We start from the raw sequence: 15,750 nt of genomic DNA on the forward strand, positions 1-15,750 counted from the left end.
CCCACCCAGCAATCAGCAGAGGACCGGTTGCTAACATTTATGAATCCCACCCCTGCAGGCACCCCTGACATGAGTGACGTCGAGCTGGCCACACCCACTCCACCTCCCCACCCCCGAGATCAAACACAACCCTGATGCGGCCCTTCATGAAATCGAGTTTGAGACGCCTGCCGTACAGGATCACGCTTTGCAAAGATGCGATCCCCACGCTCTGCATATTCATTTATTCTAAAACAACCCCCTCTCCCCTCCTCTTTTTAATTTGCAAATTGCTAGGGTGAGGCCTCCTTGGTTCTTTATTTTTATTTGTATTTTTTTCCCCCCTGCAACGGTGGCTCCCATCTAGCCAAATGTATTGATATGGCACCGTAAGCGGTGGGGATGGGGGGGAAAGGCTGTGTTATTTCCCCCCCACACACACACGGAATTGCTCGCTAAAATAGAAAAGTAAGAGGGGGCAAGGGAGAGGGGAAAAAAAAAAACTCCCAACACTTTCGCAAAAGACAAAAAGCATGCACCAGAATAGCAACACAATTTTTTTTTGTTTGTTTTTGTTTTTTTGGATGGTCCCGTTGAATCCATTTTTAGCCTGTAATAAAACCAGCAAGGCTGTTCGCGGCTTGGCTGTTCGCGGAGAAAAGAGAAGGATGTCGTGTTCTTTTTTGGGGGGGGTGGGGGAGGGGGAGGGGGAATTCACCAGTACAATTATTTTGGGATAAGGAATCCAGAAACTGATTTTAAACATTTCTTTGTTTGCCTGTTCCGGGGGGTGGGATAGGGTGAGGGCAACCTGGATTTAAAGGCGAGCTTCAAAATCATGCAGTCTTTTCTGCTCCCTCCATTGGGAAGTGACATAAAAACCCTTTCCTCCTTCTCCTCCTCCTCCTCCTTGTCCTCCTCTTCCTCCTCCTCCTCCCTGTAAACCCAGCTCCCTTCTAGCACTGATGATGTTACCTAGTTGGGTCATGAAACGTCTGCAAGAAAACAACCAAGCTCAGAGAGCACCAAGGACCCCACAGGCCTCCTCCTCCTCCTCTTCTTCTTCTCCTCCTCTTCTTCTCCTCCTCTTCCTCCTCTCCTCCTCCTCCTCTTCTCCTCCTCCTCCTCTTCTTCTTCTCCTCCTCCTCCTCTTCTCCTCTTCTTCTTCTCTTCCTCTTCTCCTCCTCCTCTTCTTCTCCTCCTTTTCTCCTTCTCCTCCTCCTCTCCTCCTCCTCCTCCTCCTCCTTTTCTTCTTCTTCTCCTCCTCTTCCTCCTCTTCTCCCCCATCCAAGATCTAATATTTAAAGATTAAACATGGAAAAAAATTAAAATATTTTCTTTCTTTGTAACTTCCACTGTGGCCCCTTTCACTGTTGATAGCAGATCAACTATATGCTCAGTGTGTTGTTTTGGCCACTGAGGGCAACAAAAGTCCCTTCTGGGCAACGAAAGCAGGGATTGAACGATGCTCGGAGATTGATGGTTATTGATTATTGGTTATTATTGGTTTATTGATTATTTCCATTTTATCCAGGCCTGCAAGGTAGCGAGATTCATTATTGCTGTCGTATGTATTAGCATCCTGCTGAAAAGCTGCATTTGGCATACAACTGCACCTCCTCCTCCTCCTCCTCCTCCTCCTCCTCCTCCTCCTCCTCCTCCTCCTCCTCCTCCTCCTCCTCTCCAGCACTGATGAAGTTACCTAGCTGGGTCATGAAATGTCTGCAAGGAAACAACCAAGCTCAAAGAGCACCAAATACCTCACGGTCCATCCACTATTATTATTATTATTATTATTATTATTATTATTATTATTATTATTATTATATTGGTTAATCTTTAGTGAGATTCACAGCCTTTGAGGCTGGTTAATAGCTCAGCAGCTCGAGTCCTAACCAAGGACCTAGGAACTGTCAAGGTATCGTCGGAGGATGTAAGCTGTTCCGAGTAAGGTGGTTTTTTGTAGAGGCAAAATGTTCAAGTCCGGAAAATTTAGGATTTCTAAATAGCGGGGTAGCCCTTTGGGTATTGCTCCGAGGGCTCCAATTACAATCGGGACAACACACAATTTCTTTTTCCACAGTTGCTCAACTTCAATTTTATATTTATATATAAATATATATATTTATATATAACTTCAATAATAATTATTATTATTATTTCTTCTCTTCCTCCTCCTCCCTCTTTTCTTCTTCTTCACCTCCGCCTCTTCTTCTCCTTCCTTCCTTCCTTTTTTGTAAGTGTGAAATACAAGAAAATTACCCTGCAATTTCAAAAACAATCTTCATTTTTCCACTACATTGAAGCACCATAGATTATTTTTCCTCCCCCCCCCCAAAAAAAATGTAATATAACCTCTACTTTTGCCATGTTGTTGATGGTGATGATTTATTGAGAATAATAAGCTACCAATGGAAATGATTGTTTTCCTTGTTTTTAAAGGTCAGCCCTCCATTTGGTATGCCACACATTTCTTTGCGAAGTTTAACATTCTGCGTGAACTTCAGAAAGAATTTGTAATTCAACTGCTACTTGGTTGGAACGTTTGCTGGTCTCACTGATCTTGGGAAGATCCCGAGACTGTATGATTAACAATACATGTCGAGGAAGGATCTCTGTTAAGAAAGAAGCTGGCCTTATCATGAGACAGTCCACAACACTAACAGAGTTGGAAGGGACCTTGGAGGTCATCTAGTCCAACCCCCTGTTCACACAGGAGACTTGAACCGCCGAACTGCCGACCTTTCTGATCCACAAGTTCAAGTGTCTTAGCCACTGAGCCACCTAGTATGGAAAAAAGATATTGGATGTTAAGTTGCCATTGTTCATCAAATCCAACTAGGTGGCAAAATTAACGTTCTCATTCAAGTTAATCATGGTGGGAACTGGTTATTACATGGATGAAGATCTCTGGGGAAGCCTTAGTCTGTAGGTCAACATTGTTTCAAAAAGGGCTTTGAAGAAGGCCTTCAATCTTTTTGAATCTTCTTTAGGTGAGTCCCTTGGACTGCAAGGCGATCAAACCAGCCAGTCCTAGAGGAGATCAACCCTGACTGTTCTTTAGAAGGCCAGATCCTGAAGATGAAACTCAAATGCTTTGGCCACTTAATGAGAAGGAAGAACTCCCTGGAGAAGAGCCTAATGCTGGGAATGATTGAGGGCAAAAGAAGAAGGAGACAGCAGAGAACGTGGTGGCTGGATGGAGTCACTGAAGCAGTCGGCGTGAACTTAAATGGACTCCGGGGGATGGTAGAGGACAGGAAGGCCAGGAGGAATGTTGTCCATGGGGTTGCAATGGGTTAGAAACAACTTCCCAACTAACAACAAGGTAAGTTTAGAAAGCCAGTAGGTCCATGGTGGCCTTCAGGAGCTGTCTGTGGTCCTGAAAGACACTCACCAATACAGTGATTGAGGAACAAACTTTTTGGGGTTAAACAAGAGAAAGGAAGGTGTGAAGTTGCATGATGCAATATCAACCCTATAAGTGTGTAGGGTTTCACTGCATAGCGTCCTAGGCCCCTCAAAGCCACCTCAATGTCTCCCCCATTCGCCAAAACAATTTATCACAAAGATTGGGACTTCTGAAGGTTGAAGATGGGAGGGCAACTGGGTGATAACTTAGGGGAAAGGCTCCTTCCCCATGTTCTATTCCACAGTGCAGATACCAATGGCACAAGGCAGGCTGCCAAAATGGAATCAAACAGTGAAACAGTATTCCGAGGACAATCAGTGACAAATAATAATGCCGCAAATGACATAGCAAAACCACAAGAGGCAGCAAAAACATCTAAACAAGAGCAGAGGAATTGGCCATTCATTGATTGTTCCAGTAATTCCCTCTGCCCTTTGTTTTGACTCATTTTAAATTCTGGCTTTATTAGGATAAATCCCAGCCTCAATTCCAATATTGGAGTAAGCACAATAGGAGCTCAGATTCCTTCACACACACACAAAAACTGTTGGGTGCGTGTGTTAGTATCTCACTCCTCTGATTTGTTTTTCATGACATAGTCCTTAAAATCAGGATTGTCCTGGCCGAATCCCTAAAGTTTTCAGCTGCCTTTTTGAATTGTTACAATCCTGACGTTGCTCCAGAAATAAACACTCAACTGGATTCATGGTTAATTCAGCTGAGAATTAGAGAGGGATAAGCATGAATCAGAAAAATGTATTTAAGGAATGTTTCCAGGAGTCAGTGATTTTCAGTAAGGTAAAGGTAAAAGTTCCCCTCGCACATACGTGTTAGTCGTTCCTGACTCTAGGGGGTGGTGTTCACCTCTGTTACAAAGCCAAAGAGCCAGCATTGTCCGAAGACGTCTCCGTGGTCATGTGGCTGGCATGACTCAATGCCAAAAGCGCACGGAACGCTGTTACGTTCCCACCAAAGGTGGTCCCTATTTTTCTACTTGCGTTTTTGATGTGCTTTCGAACTGCTAGGTTGGCAGAAGCTGGGACAAGTCACGGGAGCTCACCCCCATTACGCGGCGCTAGGGATTCGAACCGCTGAACTGCCAACCTTTCAATTGACAAGTTCAGCGTCTTAGCTCCTGAGCCACCACAATGGTTAAATCAGAGACTGAGAGTGATCAGCTTCCCAATGGTTATTCAATATTTTTTTTTCGGCAGAAACCCATAGGAAAGGGTTAATCTATAAAAATATGCTTAAAAAAACCTTTATTAATTGAAGTGGTCTCTGTAGGTTGTTTCATTTGGGTTTTTTGTATGCCGTCCAGGGTCGCTTTGTGTGAGATGGGCCACCACATACTGTAAATCTGATTGATAAATAAATACAGTTTCAGACTGAATATTGAAGGACATTGGAAGAATAAATCAAGCTTTCCTTCATTAAAAGTTTTCAGGTAAAAACTAGACTGGTCTTTGTAAATTCATCCTTTGCTGAGGAGAAGTTGGAGTAGATAGTCTTCAGAGTTTCTTCTTTGGCTCCATTTGTTGTTGTTGTAAATTGCAAAGTTATGTCCGACCCATCGCGATAGACCACATTCCTCCAGGGCTTCCTGTCCTCTACCATCCTCTGGAGTCCATTGAAGCTCACGCCGACTGCTTCAGTGACTCCATCCAGCCACCTCCTTCTCTGTCATCCCCTTCTTCTTTTGCCCTCCATCGTTCCCAGCATTAGGCTCTACTCCAATGAGTCCTTCCTTCTCATTAGGTGGCCAAAGCATTTGAGTTTCATCTTCAGGATCTGGCCTTCTAAAGAGCAGTCAGGGTTGATCTCCTCTAGGACTGACCTGTTGGATCGCCTTGCAGTCCAAGGGACTCACAGGTGTCTTCTCCAGCCCAGAGTTCAAAGGCCTCAATTGCCCTCAGTCTTTCCCATCATTAGGCTCTTCTCCAGGGAGTCCTTCCTTCTCATTAGGTGGCCAAAGCATTTGAGTGTCCTCTTCAGGATCTGGCCTTCTAAAGAGCAGTCGGGGTTGATCTCCTCTAGGACTGACCAGTTGGATCGCCTTGCATTCATAAATTTCTCAAGGTGTCCAAGTTGAGTCCTTATGAATGTGCATCCATGTCATTTTCTTGGCGTTAGCATGGAAGTATCTCCTGAAGATCTTTCAACTTCCCAGTGTAGTCTACAGTCTGGGGGTCCTTCTTTCACTTCCCAGCTCCTCTACTAACCTGGCCAGAGTCAACCTGGTGTTGCTTTACCCCATTATTTCTCCTGCTCCTGCTTGATCCCTCTTTCAGACTTGGAAGCTGGACCATCCTGAAGAGATAAAGGACTCCTTTTCCAATGTCTTTGCAACCAGCGAAGGAGCTTGCTGCTGTGAGGAAGCAAAAGAGATCTTTCTCTTCTCCAGCCCTTCCACACAGACAAAAAAAAAAAAAAAAAAAGGAAGGAAGACGAGCGGTTGAATTGGGAAAGAACGCGAAGATGACAGACGCTGAGGGTTGGAAGATGTCTAGATTAGAAGGTTGAGGAGAAGGAGAAGAAGACAACCTTCCAGGCGGGGAAATGGAGAGGAGGAGCCCGCGCGAACTGGATGGAGAGGCGCAGAATTCAACGGTGGAAGGAAGAGGAGAGGGCGAGGAAGAGTTAAAGAGATGGGAGCATAGAGTTAAGAGGGACCCTTCCTCCAGCTGGCCACCTTCCCTCTCCTCAACCGGAGGGCGCCAGTTGGAGGAAGGGAAGGGTTACTGCATGCGAATATGGGAAGGCCAGCAGCTCTCTCGCCTCTCTTCAATTTCCACCCTTCTCGCTCTTCCCCTTCGCCCACCCACCCTTCTCCAAAGGAAAAAAAAAAACCCACCGACCTCTCTTTTCGGTCCGATTAATGCCCCCACCTATCTTTCTATGCTTGACTCCCCTTCTGCCCCGACTCAACGCGGAGCCATCCCTTCCCGCACCCCCCCCCCAAAAAAATCCCCACTTCTCCAGCGTCCCTCGTCTCCGCCTCTCGCGCCCCCCTCCCCATCTCTCTCATTCATTCCTGGAGCCCCGCCTCCTCCGGACGCCCCTCCCCTCCCTCCGGCAAGCTCTTTTCCCCCACCGCTTTGGCTCCTTTTCGATCGCCTGGATCCCTCCTCCTCCTTCTCTCTCCCACCCCTCCCGCCGCATCTCTCTCTCTCCCCCCCTCCTCAACTTCTCCCCCCCGCCTCCGTCTTTCTCCAGCTTGGCTTGCGTGCGCCTTCCTTTCGCCCCCGGTGGCTGCGAGCTTGATCCATCCGAGGAGGAACGCAGGAAGGAGGAAGAGGAGGAGGAGGAGGAGAAGAGAGGAGGAAGGAGAAGAAGAAGAACTGCCGAAAAGAGGACCCTTTTAAATAATAATAATAATAAGGCGATCTCAGCCAGCATCTCTCTTCTGATTGTGTGTGTGTTTTTTTTTTAAATATCCAGCAAACCCCCGAAGGCGAAAGCTTTAAGGAGGGCGCGTGGGATTCTATCGGATTGCTTGGAAGATTCTCTTCGGGTTCTCGGGGTCTCCATCAAACGGGAGGGGAGAGAGGTGTGTGTGTTGGGGTGGAGGGGGGGAAGATCTTCTCTTCCTTTTGAATGCCTGCCCCCCGGAGCAAGGCGCGGGTGTCTTCCGACCGAGCATGAAAAGGACTGCCGGCAGCAGCATCAGCAGCATCAGCACCAGCAGCCCAGCTACCCCACGCCTGCAGCAATCGCCCGGCGCCCACTATGCGCTCTGGATCGAAGGGAGCTCAGCTTCGCCCAAGTTCTGTCACCCCGAGCGAATGAGAAGCCCCGGCGGTCCCAGCATCCCCGCCGAAGAGGAGCGTTAACCCCCCCCTCCCACCGGTAAGAGACTTTATATAGATATATAGATAGATATACAGATAAATAGATATATTTAAAATTGTAGATGGTGACACGATTCTTCATCTTTTACGCGCCTTTAGCTTGCTTGCTTGCTTGGACCGCAGGGTTGGTCAGGGGTCCGTCCTTTCCCCCACCCCTCTGCGCGCGCCCCCCGTTTTCTCTCCCCAGCTTTTCTCTGCGCCCCCTCCCGCCCGGCTTCAACCTCTCTCCGGGGTCTCCAACGGTCTTTTTCTCCCCCCCCCAGCTTTCTATACTCCCCCCCTCCACCCTTTCCAAATTGATTTCCCCCCCCCCCCAGCTCCGGTCACTCCTGCCTGGGCTGTGTCTGGTTCTTAAAAGGGTTGAAGTCATGGCTGTGTGAGTGTGCACAATCCGAGGGAGGGGGGGGGGACACGACAGTTGTGGGTCTGTGCATGCCACTCGTGCAGAGGTGGGGGGGGGACGTGCCTTCTGCTTCTCTCTCTCTCTCTCCCTCCCTCCTTCCCTCCTTCCCTCCCTCTCCCTGTCCCTCTCTCTCTCTCTCTCTCTCTCTTTCCCTCTCCCTCCCCCTCCCTCCCTCCCCCTCTCCCTCTCTCTCTTTCCCCCACACACTCCCACCCTCGCCAGGTTTTTTTTTTTCTCCCAACTCCCATGCAGGTTCCCTTTTGCCGCACTCTGCTCTTCCTTAAGCCAGCCAAGGGGTTAAGCGGCTTGCTCGGCGGGTCCCTTGTGTGCGTCGCCGAGTGTGGAATCTCAACGCGGGGTCTGCCTGCGCCCATGCGTGCTTGCCCTCTCTTGGGGAAGGGGGGGAAAAACAAGCTGATTCGTATGGACGAGGGAGCAAGGGGAAGCAGAGGTTACATGGGGGACGGGGACGGGGGGGGAGGGTGAGGGATAGACCCTCACGTTATTCCTTTTCCCCCACCCCACTCCACCCTCCTTCCTGCAGGACAGGGAAGAGGGACAATGATGCCGGGAGTGTCTGGAGGGCACAAGGTTGGGGTTGTTCGAATCAATGAACCCCGCATCCCCATTCAAAGATTTAATTAGGTTAAGGTCTCCCGTTGCCTTTGGCTTGGCTCATCCTTTTCAAGCAGGGGAAGGGAGAGGGAATGGGTGTCAATATCTGCTGGTGTGTGTGAGAGAGAGAGAGAGAGAAAGAGAGAGAGAGAGGGAGGGAGGGAGGGAGGGAGAGAGGGAGGGCATCCTTGTGTGCTGCATACAACTCGGCTCTGCACACACTCATCTTAGGTGGGCCTTCATGCCGAGAAAGGTGCCACTTTCATCATCACCTCCTTCCTCCTCCTTCCAAAAGTCCTGAATGAAGATGGATGGGAGGAGAAGACAATTCTCCAAGGTCCGATCTCTTGAAGGCATCACCCTGCTTGGTTTTTTTTTTTTTTTTTCAGAACCAGCGTTCCCTAAGGCTGTTTGGTCAAATCTCTAGATTTTCAAATTGCATTGGGTGGGTGGTGGGGGAGAGGAGGGTTACCTCCGCCCTCCAACAGGACTGGGGAGGGTCCTTAAAAAAACCCATCCTAGAATGAAGCTGTGGAGCCTTGCTCTTAGCTAGAGGACTGGAGAGGGCCAATCCTCACATGGAAAGCAAGATGTCAGGAGAGGCTCTAGGAAGGGGGCCATCTCGGGAGATGGAAGGACAACTCAACTTTGTCTTGTTGGTCCTCTTGGTGGTGGTGGTGGTGGGAACAAGACATGGAAGAAGGAGGGGAGAAGAACCCATGGTGGAACTTAAAATGGGGAATGAGTGTAGATTGGTGGTGCTGTGAGAAGGAGGCTGTTGAGTTCAGAAGACCCCAGATTTCTCCCCATGCTTGGTAGCCAGAAGGAAAAAAAGCTCACCATGGATTGAGGAAGATCTTTTTCCTAGAATTGCAGCTAACCAGAGACTTGGAGTGGGTAGCATCAGGAGAAGACCTGTGTAGACAGAGGAAGAAGTCTTGAACTGGTGGGAATTCTCAAATTCTCCTACCGTTTTTCCTCCCTTGCACAACTCTCTGGTGCTGCTGTCGTAGGCAAGCAGATGTGATCACTTTGCAAATTGTGGCGTTGGTTTGCCGGCAGCCACTGCGCTGCACTACTCTGCCCCTTGCACATGCCTGCAGGCACACACAAACACACACACACACAAATATTCACAGAGCAGCCCTTCCTATCTCCTGCTGCATACAAAGTGCTGGTTGTCTCTTTCATAGCCCACAATTGTGCGCTCTCTCTCTCTCTCTCTTTCTCTCTCTCCCTCTCCCTCTCTCATCTCCCTCCCTCCCCTCTCTCTCTCCCTCTCTCTCCCTCTCTGACACACTGACACACACAGTTGGGGAGCTCACTCGTGTGGCCACCTGCACACAGGATTGCCTGCCATGATTGTTTCACAGCTTCCGTTGTGTGTTTGCATCATTTTGGGGTCTGTTGGCATCTATGTCATTGGTTGTTTGCTAGATGTGAAGGATGTGGGGCCACGCGGAAGGTCTTTCAAAGAAAACCTTACACTCTCTATATTTCATCCCTTCCTCTTCTTCACATATGTGCTAAGTAATTCTATTTTTGGACCACTGTTGCTTGGGCAGACCGACAAGACCCAAACTTTGCCTGTGCTTTTTCTCCACTTTCTACCCGCATCCTAAAAATGTTCTCCCCTTCCCAGATTGCTGTATCTCCTCATTTCTCCTCTCCACGGAGCTACCGGTGGGGAAAAAAAAAACACCCCTCTAATTCTTCACCCTCGTGCTCGGGAACCCCAACGGTACATGAAATGTACCTTCTTTCGTGGCTCTACGCCAATGTTCCCTCCCTCCTGTGTTCCCTTCTCACGCTGGGAAGGTTGCACATCCCAATCCATCCTGGCTCAGCCTTCCCAAACAGGCAAACCGAGACTTGGGGGAGATTAACCAGCTGGGTTAGGAAGAAACTGCAGGAGCAAGGAAGGAAGGGAGAGAGAGAGAGAGGGAGGGAGAGAGAGAAAGAGAGAGACAGAGACAGAGACAGAGAGACAGAGAGGGAGGGAGAGATCAGTCCATTCAAAGCTGTGTGAGAGTCAGAAGAAGAATCAGAATGCCAAGCCAATGTGCCCCGTGATAACCCTTCTGGTTTCTCTCTGGGTTGATGCCTCCTTTCCTTCCCTTTCTTCCAGCTGTGAGACCTGTGAGAGGGACTTTCATCCAGAGCTGGCCATGTCCTCCTTATCGGTACAATCCCAACAGTTGAGCTCTGTCTCGGTTTTTTTTTTTTTTGGTTTTTCTTAGAAGCAGATAAAAGTCATGGGTATCTTCTTCCAAGCTATTGATCCTGCAGGAGGGTAGGGTTTTTTTTGTATGTCTCTGGTTGTGTGGGGGCTTTTTTTTTTTTTAAAATACCACTCAGCAGAAAACGCTGCACATACATTCTCTGTCTGCCTCTCTCTCCCACCCCCACCCTCTCCTCTTTTAACCGTCCTCTGCATGTTCTCAGAACTTGCTGACAGGGAGGTGAAAAACCCAATCTCAGGAGACCAGGAGAATCTATCTATCTATCTATCTATCTATCTATCTATCTATCTATCTATCTATCTATCTATCTCTATCTATCTATCTATCTATCTATCTATCTATCTATCTCTATCTCCATATCTATCTATCTATCTATCTATCTATCTATCTATCTATCTATCTATCTATCATCTATCTATCTATCATCTATCTATCTATCTATCTATCTATCTATCTAGCTATCTCTATATCTCTATCTATCTATCTATCTATCTATCTATCTATCTATCTATCTCTATCTCTATCTCTATATCTATCTATCTATCTATCTATCTATCTATCTATCTATCTATCTATCTCCATCTCTCTCTCCCTCTCTCCCTCTCTCTCTCTCTCTCTCTCTCTCTCTCTCTGATATAGGGTTCTCCTGCTTGAGCAGGGGGTTGGACTAGAAGACCTCCAAGGTCCCTTCCAGCTCTCTATTCTGAGTGAGCTGTAGAAGCAGGAAAGGGGCACCCAAAGTCCATTCAGATACCTGCCCGAGTTGGGATCCACAAGACAGGAGGGGACATGTGCTTGGAGAAACAGCTCAGAGGTTGCAAGAGGAGGGCAGAGGGAGGAGGAGGAGGAGGAGGAGGAGGAGGAGGAGGAGGAGGAGGAGGAGGAGGAGGAGGAGGAGGAAAAATAATATTGCTCAGGATCTCTTGAGCTCGGCAGGGAAGTGCAGTTGCATGCAGGAGGGCTTTGCTCTGCTCTGCAACGAAAGTGGTGTGTTTGTGTGTATGTGTGTATATATGTGCAGTGGGTCAAGTCGCCCGCCCACTCATTTCAAATTCTGGGGATGTGATCCCTGGTTTTTATTTGGTTCCCAAACCAGAGCAAGAGTAGATTTTTATTTATGTTTATTTTTATTTTTTTGGGGGGGGGATCGAGCTGGGGAGAAATCAGCATGACTTCAGCATAATTGAGGAAAGGGAGGGGGGAAAAAAGAGAGAGAGAGAAAAGAAGAAGAAGAAGAAGAAGAAAAAAAAGCAACGTGGGAATACGGGTGACGGAGGCAGAGGTTTGAACGAGGTCCAAGAAAAGGCTTGTCTTCAGGCTGCGCAATAAGGATCAGATTCTCTTGTTTTTGTTCTTTTTTTAATTCTGTGTGGATGCGTGGAAGAGCAACGTGGGTAGTTTGATTTCTTTAAGGCAGCCTCCGGGAGAGAAAGAGAGAGAGGCGGGGGGGGGAGAGGTTTGAGATGGGGCACGTCTCTCCTACAAGCCTACGTGGGCTTCTGTGTGCCAGTTTCCATCCTTGGCGAGCAGACTGTGCTCCTGAGGATGGTGTAAAGTAGACTTACTAGCAGCGCCATGGGTGTCTTTGCATTCTGCATACTAATTCCTCAGGAACATCCGATGCAAGTCCTACCTGGGTGATTGGGACAAAATAGACTCTTGTTGGGGGATTTCTTAGCTATTTGGGGGTGGGGGAGGGAGGATCCCCCCCCCACATTCATAGCAGAGAGACTGAACTCTTCCTGCTTTCTTGGGGCCTGCTTAAGAGCGAGAGCAATGGGTTTCAAAGGCAAGACATTTTTTTTAAAAAAATGTTGCATTGCAAAGGAATGTCTAGGGAAAATAAATGCTCCTACTCACCCACCCCGTCTCCAAAGAAAGATATTTAGAGTTTCTCGCTTTTTAATGCACAGCTTTATGGCCTTCTCTTTAAAACCTGGCTTCTAAAAACCCAATTCTCAAGCGCTCTTACATGTGCTGTAAAACAGAATTGTTGGCAATGGACAAATTCGTTCTTTTTTTTTTTTTTTTTTTTGATTGGGTTCGCCATGTATTGCAGGTGCTTGGGAATTCTCCCCGGGAGCTGGGAAGGAAGCTGCCTTAATTTGAGGGGAGCCCTTTCCATCTGTGGGAACAAGTGTGCCGTGTGTTCGTGCGCAATATGTCTCCCTTGTTGTTTCCTTCTCACTTGTTCCTCAAAGTCTGCGATGCTCGCAGCATGGAGGGTGCAGAATTGCTGGGATTTGGACAAAGCGAGGGGGGAAGGAAGGAAAGGAAAGGAAAGGAAAGGAAAGGGAAGGGAAGGGAAGGGAAGGGAAGGGAAAGGGAAGGAAGGAAGGAAGGAAAGAAAGGAAAGGGAGGGAGAGAAAGAGAGGAGGGGAGGGGGAGGGAGGGAGGAAGGAGAGGAGGAAGAAAGGAGAGGGAGAGAGGAAGGAAGGAAGGAAAGAAGAAAGGATAGGGGAGAAAAGAAAAGGTAGGAGAATGAAGGAAAGGGAAGGAAAGGGAAGGGAAGGGAAGGAAAGAAAAGGAAAGGAAGGAAGGAAGGAAGGAAGGAAGGAAGGGGAGGGGAGAAAGGAGGAAGAGGAGAGGGAGGGAGAGAGGGAAGGGGAGGGGGAGGGAGGGAAGAAGGAAGGAGACGAGAAAGGAAGGAGGAAGAAAGGAGAGGGAGGAGGGAAGGGGAGGAAGAAAGGAGAGGGAGAGAGGGAGGAAGGAAGGAAGGAAAGAAGAAAGGATAGGGGAGAAAAGAAAAGGTAGGAGAAGGAAGGAGAGGGAGGAACGAGAAAGGAAGGGAAGGGAAGGGAAGGAAAAGAAAGGAGAAAGGAAAGGAAAAGAAAGGAGAAAGGAAAGGAAAGGAAAGGAAAGGGAAGGGAAGGGAAGGGAAGGGAAGGGAAGGGAAGGGAAGGGAAAGGGAAGGAAGGAAGGAAGGAAGGAAAGAAAGGAAAGGGAGGGAGAGAAAGAGAGGAGGGGAGGGGGAGGGAGGGAGGAAGGAGAGGAGGAAGAAAGGAGAGGGAGAGAGGGAGGAAGGAAGGAAGGAAAGAAGAAAGGATAGGGGAGAAAAGAAAAGGTAGGAGAATGAAGGAGAGGGAGGAAAGGGAAGGGAAGGGAAGGAAAGAAAAGGAAAGGAAGGAAGGAAGGAAGGGGAGGGGAGAAAGGAGGAAGAGGAGAGGGAGGGAGAGAGGGAAGGGGAGGGGGAGGGAGGGAAGAAGGAAGGAGACGAGAAAGGAAGGAGGAAGAAAGGAGAGGGAGGAGGGAAGGGGAGGAAGAAAGGAGAGGGAGAGAGGGAGGAAGGAAGGAAGGAAAGAAGAAAGGATAGGGGAGAAAAGAAAAGGTAGGAGAAGGAAGGAGAGGGAGGAACGAGAAAGGAAGGGAAGGGAAGGGAAGGAAAAGAAAGGAGAAAGGAAAGGAAAGGAAAGGAAAGGAAAGGAAAGGAAAGGAAAGGAAAGGAAAGGAAAGGAAAGGAAAGGAAAGGAAAGGAAGCAGGTTCTTAAAATGATTCCACAAAGGGAGAATTGGGCTGGATCAGGAGGCCTTTTGGAAAAACGGGAATGCCAAAACCTGTGATGGGGAAGTAGAGGGGAATTTCACAGGGGTCCGTCTTCAAGCTGCCCCTGTAACCCCCTGCAACCGTTACATAGCAGTATCTGTTGAATTTCATTTGTTTATTGATTTAAGCCCCTTTGGGCCAAACAGCCCTGCTCGCTTGGCTCTCCGCAAGAGCTGAGCTCAAGAAGGCAACATCTCCCAGAAGGGGGAGCCCTAACTCTATTCCTGGGGGTCCCGGGAGCGATTTGCCACTGCCGGCCCTGTACACCAAAGTGATTCAAATTCTCGATGGGTTGATGAGGCTTTAGAAAGGAATGCAGGGCAGGCTTAGTCGGCTACCAGCAAGAACGATTCGCTAAACTGTTCTGTTTTCCACCGCCGGGGCGAGGAGTGCCATCTGTGCCAACCTGGCGCTGTGTTTGTTTATTGATCGATGACAGCGATGGTGTGCTGTCTGATTCAGAGCAGTTCTACTCCTTGGAAGAATATCAGAATCGAGCTGGAAGGGAGCTTGGAGGTCTTCTAGTCCAGCCCCCTGCTCAAGCAGGAGACCCTAGACCATTTCTGACAAACGGTTGTCCTGTCTCTTCTTAAAAACCTTCAATGATGGAGCACCCACGGCTTCTGGTGGCAAGCTGTTCCACTGGTTAATTGTTCTCAGTAACAGTAACAGAGTTGGAAGGGGCCTTGGAGGTCATCTAGTCCAACCCCCTGTACTAGGGATTCGAACCGCTGAACTGCTGACCTTTCTGATCGACAAGCTCGGTGTCTTAGCCACTGAGCCATCTAGTCGGGCTTTTTTTTCTTTCCTCACTGTTAGGAAGTTTCTCCTCAATTCCAAGTTGCTTCTCTCTCTCTCCTTGATGAGTTTCCATCCATTGTTTCTTGTCTTGCCTTCTGGTGCTTTGGAAAATCAGTTGACTCCCCCTCTTCTTTGGGGCAGCCCCTCAAATACTGGAAGACTGCTATCATGTCCCCTCTAGTCCTTCTTTTCTCTAGACTAGCCAAACCCAAATCCTGCAGCTGTTCTTCATATGTTTTTAGTCTCCAGAGCTTTAATCATCCTAGTTGCTCTTCTTTATATTTTTTTCCAAAGTCTCAACTTCTTTTTTTTTTTTTTACGTGGTGACCAAAACTGGATGCAAGATTCCAGGTGTAGCCTTAAAAGGTAAATGTAAAGGTTCCTCTCGCACATATGTGCTAGTCGTTCCCGACTCTAGGGGGCGGTGCTCATCTCCGTTTCAAAGCCGAAGAGCCAGCGCTGTCTGAAGACGTCTCCATGGTCATGTGGCCAGCATGCATGACTCAACGCCAAAGGCGCATGGAATGTTGTTCCCTTCCCACCAAAGGTGGTCCCTAGTTTTCTACTTGCATTTTTTTTTACGTGCTCTCAAACTGCTAGGTTGGCAGAAGCTGGGACAAGTCACGGGAGCTCACCCCGTTACACGGCGCTAGGGATTTGAACCGCTGAACTGCTGACCTTTCTCAGCATCTTAGCCACTGAGCCACCACGTCCCCTTGGTGTGGCCTTATGAAGGCTTCATTAAAGCGGTACTAATATTTCACGTGATTTTGATTCTATGCCTCTGAGAAAGGAAAAGTTGAAGACCATGGACTTGGGTTGACTTGGACTTTGTCTATCTTGGTCTCCTCCTTTCTCCAGTGGTTACCTGGACACCTCCAAGCACCTCGTGAATCTGCCAT

The 15,750-nt window shown here is 48.4% G+C and overlaps 1 protein-coding gene and 1 long non-coding RNA gene across 2 annotated transcripts in view; one reads left to right on the forward strand and one right to left on the reverse strand.

Annotated features, from left to right (window-relative positions):
* LOC117669983 (uncharacterized) overlaps nt 1–9,356 on the reverse strand; it is a 65,362-nt gene extending 56,006 nt beyond the window's left edge. The window contains exon 1 of the long non-coding RNA XR_015730107.1: nt 9,101–9,356. This is a non-coding gene — a long non-coding RNA (uncharacterized LOC117669983). The remainder of the gene's footprint in view (nt 1–9,100) is intronic.
* The window catches only part of BRINP1 (BMP/retinoic acid inducible neural specific 1), an 87,675-nt gene continuing 77,893 nt past the window's right edge, over nt 5,969–15,750 (forward strand). Inside the window, exon 1 of the mRNA XM_034424827.3 lies at nt 5,969–7,240. The gene's annotated coding sequence lies outside the window, so the exon portion shown is untranslated. The remainder of the gene's footprint in view (nt 7,241–15,750) is intronic.

Source organism: Pantherophis guttatus, chromosome 16, assembly GCF_059756535.1.
Source record: "Pantherophis guttatus breed Tessera chromosome 16, ASM5975653v1, whole genome shotgun sequence".
In the NCBI taxonomy this organism is placed as follows: Eukaryota; Metazoa; Chordata; class Lepidosauria; order Squamata; family Colubridae; genus Pantherophis; species Pantherophis guttatus.